Source organism: Parambassis ranga, chromosome 5 (assembly GCF_900634625.1).
Source record: "Parambassis ranga chromosome 5, fParRan2.1, whole genome shotgun sequence".
NCBI classification, from domain to species: Eukaryota; Metazoa; Chordata; class Actinopteri; family Ambassidae; genus Parambassis; species Parambassis ranga.
In genome coordinates this window covers 2,723,220-2,729,446 of record NC_041026.1, presented here as the reverse complement: position 1 = coordinate 2,729,446, position 6,227 = coordinate 2,723,220, and the positions used below count along the sequence as shown (strand labels likewise).

General features: G+C 43.4%; 1 long non-coding RNA gene across 1 annotated transcript; it reads left to right on the top strand.

Moving 5' to 3' along the window:
* The first annotated feature begins 727 nt into the window (after window positions 1-727).
* On the top strand, window positions 728-1,239 carry LOC114435293 (uncharacterized). The gene is made up of 3 exons (XR_003670571.1): window positions 728-890; window positions 1,030-1,089; window positions 1,167-1,239. It is a non-coding gene; the product is annotated as an uncharacterized LOC114435293 (long non-coding RNA).
* Window positions 1,240-6,227: the final 4,988 nt, after the last annotated feature.

Below are 6,227 nucleotides of genomic sequence, written 5' to 3'. Positions count from 1 at the left end.
TTGTTGTACTAACCAGAGACTGAATAAAGGATGAACCCTGTGCAGGTTGTCTCTGCTGGGTGCAGGGACCAGGCTGCTGTTCCTCCACCCTGCACGCTCTGTTAACATGAACACAGTGAAAGTATTGATTTATGTGATGGCTGATCAGTGTATGTAACACACACACACACACACACACACACACTGCAGCTTGAAGTTAATATATCACAAAGCTGAATGCACGCTCCTCTCTTTAGTTTCACTTTTAGGTAAATAATCTCACCTCCACCCTTTGTAGAGTTTAAAGAGGCTCCACTTCCTGGAGAACAGCATTCCTGCTGTTGTTGTTGACAGCTTCACAGGTGCAGTCAGAGCTTACAGGGTTTGCTGCGACCTCACCTTTAAACATGTAAGTGTCTGAACTATGACTGATAATCCTGTTTATTCCATGATAGTATGAAACTATTCTCATGTTTAGAAGGTGTTTAAAGTTTGACCTGCTGAGCTGTCATGTCTGAAAGATGATAAATAACACTGAGAATTAACTCGAGTACATTGTTCAATAAAACTTTATTGTCACAGGGAGAAGATGATCCACGTCCTTTTCCTGTTGTTCAGCCTGGCCTCAAACTGTGAGTCGTCATGTTCAGTTTACAGTGATGCTGCTTTGACTTTAAAGAGAATGTGAAAGTAAATTATTGGTACAACTTTTTAGACTAAATTTGATGTGAGGTTGTGTTTCTGTTTGTCTAAAGCTCTTCATCCAGATAAACATGTAGCCTTTAGGAATTCAGAGAGTCCTGCTCTACTCATTGTCTGTCTCTGTCCTTCACAGGGACGTCTGCTGTCAAAGTACAAAGTGTCCGACTGCACCTGTCCAGACTCAGGACTGAAGACTCTGGAAACTACAGGTGTGACATGGCTAATTATAACCACACCATGGGGAGGTGGGCAGTCCTGGACTCTGGTTCATCAGACCTTTAAACAGCGTGACTGAGCTGTGTTAGTGTTATTACAGTGTTATTACACTAACACTGATGTCTTCCACAGTCCACATGGTCCTGAATGTGGAGCAGGTCTCTCTGTCTCTCACCACACCAGGACAGACAGGTACTGGTAATTATAATGTGACGTACAGACCAGAATTTCAAAATAAAACCACTGATCCACCAATTGTGTTCATACAGGTGCAGCACAACCAGAGGAAAGTCCTTCATCTGACATAACACTGGACAAAGTTGTAGCGGTCCTGGCTGCAGCTACAATGATTGGAGCTGTGGTCTGTATTATTTTTCAACAGAGAAGGAAGAGAGGTATGTTTCCAGTGTGTATCATGTGTGTTTGTATAACCAGTTGTGTTGTTGACATTTATGTTTGTGTCACAGTGAATCTTGCAGAACTTGACCAGCAGAGACGTCATGTCTTGAACCTCCTGTTATACATCATGTCCAGGGAGGGTGAGGAGACATCAGAGTCCTGAACTCCAGCATCTGAACATTTACCGTCTACAACAGCAGTGTGTCAGTGTGTCTGTGTCCCAAAATGACTTCCACATGACACAGACATCACTGTCTGTGAACTGAAGGCTTCAGACCAGGACTTGTTTCCATGGTAACCAAGAAAACGGCAGAGAAGCTTGTTGCAGATGGGACCACATGGGCCTGTGAGTGGATTCATAATGACACAATCGAGTGAGAGGGAGTGGACACGGCAGATTTCATGTTGGTACTACACTGGTATGATCCATATTTATTGATACTGATAGTCCAAAGGGTTAAACCTCTGCAGCACTACGGCCTGTCAGAGTTTACTCACCGAACAAGCTGCTGTCAGCACATTGTGAGGTGAAGTGACATAAAGTTTTTTTCTGATTGCTTAAACACTAACAATTATTCTTAAAGCACAATTTCTAAAACTATTAATAGTTTTAAAATCACTTACAAAACTAAAAGCAAAAAAACTGCTTTACACTCAATTTGCACTTTTGTAAATATAATTATAAATAAATAAATATTATAAATATAATCCACTTCACAGCACTCTTGTTGCTGAACTGTAAACACAACTCACTGCTTTACACACAACTTCCAAATGATCAACACACTCCTAGTAAAACTACACACATTTATGGCTGGTATTTACACTTCACTGTCACATGTATGTGTATTAGCATCCATGAGTCCACTGCTGCACTGTGTGTCTTCACTGTGAGGACAGAGTAGACTTTACTTATTCAGGGCTCAGCCTGCTGCATCAAACACTGTGTGACTGCCCCCTGGTGGAAGAACAAGATGACTGCAGTCAGGATGTGTGAATGTGAACCAAACACACACTCTGTGCTGTCCCTGTACTGTTGTTGATCACATGTGTTTCTGTGGTCAACAAGACTCACCTCACATTTCTGTCCTTTACAGACGTCCCCCAGCAGAGACAGGAGGACAGACAGGACTCAGAGCTGCACAGCAGGAGTCCTTTGATATGATCATCATGTTTCCTGTAAAGCACAGAGAGGACTCCACATTAGACTCACAGGAGCAGCAACAGGAGCAGACATTCTTCTTCTGTTACTTACATGTTACTCTGATGGTCCATGTTTGATTTGAACTGAAGAAGACGTCTCAGAAGACGAGACCCTCTGGAACACGTCGTCATGACAACGTCCAAAGTTCAGCTGCAGCTCTCCTCATGTGTCACTGTGGACTCTTCTCTGCAACATCTCTCAGAGACAAATTCCTATGTTGTAGCACATTAGATATCCACACAGCTAGCAGCTACATTTAGCATTTAGCAGCTAACGTCCAAGCTAACTCAACTGTAGCTGCTAGCTGTGTAAATATCAATCAGTTGGCAGCACACAGATGGAAGCAGGACGTCAGATTAAACAGTAAGAGACAGTTTGAACACACTGACTGATTTTAATGCAGAAAACAGCTGATCATCATAACTCCATGTGACAGGAAGCATCAGATCAGGTTGTAACAGGTAAAAGAGTGTGAACACAGGAACATGTTGGTTCTTGGTGTGCAGCACTGACAGCTGTCTGTGATTAGACTGCAGTGATCATGGTGTCCACCAGAGGGCACTAAACCCCCACTGTGTCCTTCAAACTTAAAGGTCAGGTAGGAGATTTCATCCTGATGCACTTCTTATTAAATTAGTGTAACTTCTCTTTACAATTCGATAGCAGCTGACTAGTTCGGCAGTTTATCATTAAAACAAAGAATATGAATCATCTGAAGCTATAAAACGCTAAACACATCAGCCAATCCTCCGGGTGGACCCTGCGTGGAGTATTGGCTGGTTGTCACTCTCTTCCTGCTCTGTGTGCACCAGAGAGGTACGTGCCTGATGGCCGAAGTCACAGACTGCAGCTCGTCTTCAGGTAATGTGCGTCCATGTGATTGGGAGGCGTGGCTTCGAGGTGAGCTCCGAGAGAAAGGGGTGTTTACGTTCCAAATCTGGCTGACTCTCACTAAGTTTTCAAAACCTCCTGCCCTACCTTTAACTCAGATGTTTTCAGAAGAGTCTGTTATGTTATGGGGGAGTTTGGACCCAAATGCAGACACAAAGACTGAGGTGAACTAAAAGTGAGCTTTTAATAAAGCCAAAAATGGCAAACAACATAAAATTCCAGAATGCAAAGTACAAATCAAAGGTGAAAAAGGCAACAAACTAATCCAACGAGAAGAAACAAGTAAAAAACAAACCAAACCTAACGGAGAGCCAAAAGGGAGGATGGGAACACACACGTGAACATGCCATGGATAAACGGTGTGAAGTATACAAGGTTATTTACGCAATGACATGATACAGACCATGTATGTATTTGATTATATAAGCTTACACTTAGAGAAAAACACATCTATAACTCTTACAGAGAGTTAGGGAGGAACTCTCTGATGCGGTGAAGGCCGAAGCACTAGGAGGCATGGACTAAGATAAATCATCCAACATAGAAGGGACAAAGGGTTTCATAGTCATAAATATGTTAGACCAATTATGATAATTAGTAGGTGGAGATAAAGGGGCAACATGTCCCAATATGGGAATACCAACGAGGGTCTTGAAGAACTGTTTATCTATTATGCAAATGTACCTCAACTTTCAATAAAACAAGCCTGTGTCCAGGGGAGGGGCAGAACACTTATGGACGGGAGTGAAGCAGACTGAAAGGCCTGTGTTCACTAGGTGTTCTCCCTTTTGCAAAAGGTGAAACTACAAAACCCAGGGTATTTTCTTTCACTCAATGTTCTGAATACAGGAGACGGAATCTGACAATCCGGGGTGACCAGGGAAGGTCACGACAATTTGGTGGCCCGTACGGGGATAAAAGGTAATTATATTTTTCTCAGATCCGTCAATTGAACACAGGGGTTGATTACGAACAGACAGAGGACATGTGGCGCGCCAACAATAAGGTGAGCAGACCTTTTATATCTGCATTGACTACTCTAAAGTGTAACGTGTCCCGAGTCTTAGTAGTAATCTGTCTGTAAAAGCAAAAAGAACATTGACTGAATGAATTTAACTGTATGTGAATGAATATGACTACAGTGAAATAACCGTATGTGAATGAATATGACTACGGTAAATGAGCAATGACTACAGCTGTTTAAGAGATAAGTAAATGATGCCTGCAGAGGAATAATGCCTGCAGAGGAATAATGCCTTATGCCTGCAGAGGAATAATGCCTGCAGAGGGATAATGCCTGCAGAGGAATAAGAGAAAAGGGGGTAGCAGAAAATCCTGAGTGTGGCGACTCCACCGGTGCTCTGACGAGGGGCCGGAAAAGCTGGGTTTGAGGCCCGGGGCTTGAGGAACCCTAAATCACTACATAAAGAGAGAGGAAAAGGAACAACAGGCAAACACATGGTATGAATGTTGGAACGACTGGAAACTGAAACAACAACCGCACTAGTTAGGCGGAAGTTGTAGTAAGTCAACAGGCTTCCAAATTACAGATGTATAAGATTCTGGTGTCGTGGAAGAGAGGCTAGTCTCAAATCCACTGGACTGAGTACTAGGGACATAGCGTGCCATATTTCTCAGTCGGCCAGAATCCAGACAGTGCAGGGCACTGATTTATGACTGTGAGCCTCTCTAAAAGAGAGACGGCAAGAACAGATGAACTGTGAGTAGTCGGACCGGCTACAAGAACAGAGGAAAGTCCTGTGAGTTCAAAAGCACCCCTTACTGAGACACACAGCTGAGAGTGAAGCTGTAACACACACACATACTGAGCGCTCATATTATGGGTAATGCATGAATGAGAAATGTGGATGAGTGCCAGGGACGTGTGAGCTGAAGCAGCAGCACTGCTGGAAACCTAACCGGTGTTAACGTAAAGCAGTGGTCTGTTGAAGTAGGTTCACTCATTAACTGGATTAGTTGTTTTTTCTGATATGTACACAGTTTGGTAGAAGATATAGAAACCTTGTAACTGCAGTTTTGTAAATTTGAATTTAAACTATAGTTTTGTAATTCCTACGTGACCACGAGATTAAGACTTTAATGACTGACGACATGGACTTAAGTGTGCACAGAGACATGACTGACGATGGGTGGGGTCCGCACAGCCCACTAAAGACGGTAGAAGAACAGCTGACGGTCTTAGGCGACATACTGAACCAGACTTATGACTCTAAGACTGCAGCGGCAGATTCTTATGAAGGACGCTGTAGATAAGTTGTTGGCAGAAAGATGTTGTGAAAGTTGATGGTGAAAGATAGAGGAAGTTTGCAGAAGGAGTTTTGGAGAAAAGAGGGAGAAGCGAGGTAAGACAGAGAGAGGGCCAAGGAAAGTGCAGAGCAGTGTGGTTGGACTAAGAGAGGAAAATTCAGAAAGGAGCAGGAGAAGGCGGAGGAGCGAAGAACTCAGTGGGCGAGATGGGCTTTGGTATGTCAGGGTGTAACTCACCTCATGACAGGAAAGCCCAAAGCAAAGAAAGGGAAAACAGAAAAGAGTAGCGACCCTCCCCCTTACACACAATCTAATATACTGCCCTTTATATCCTGTGCCTAGTGGAGCAGCCTGCCCCACCTTAAAATGGGATCTGAAACAGAGTCCAAGAGAATATATTAATCAAAGCAAAGACGCATGGATTCAGAGGGTGTGGTACAGGACCGCCGTCCTAAACGGGGTCCCAGAGAACGTGAAAAATGCCATGGAAAGTAACCTAGACATGGCAGATTGTGATTCCAATGTGTGGGGAGAGACATCTAAGATAAGATAAAACTTTATTAATCTG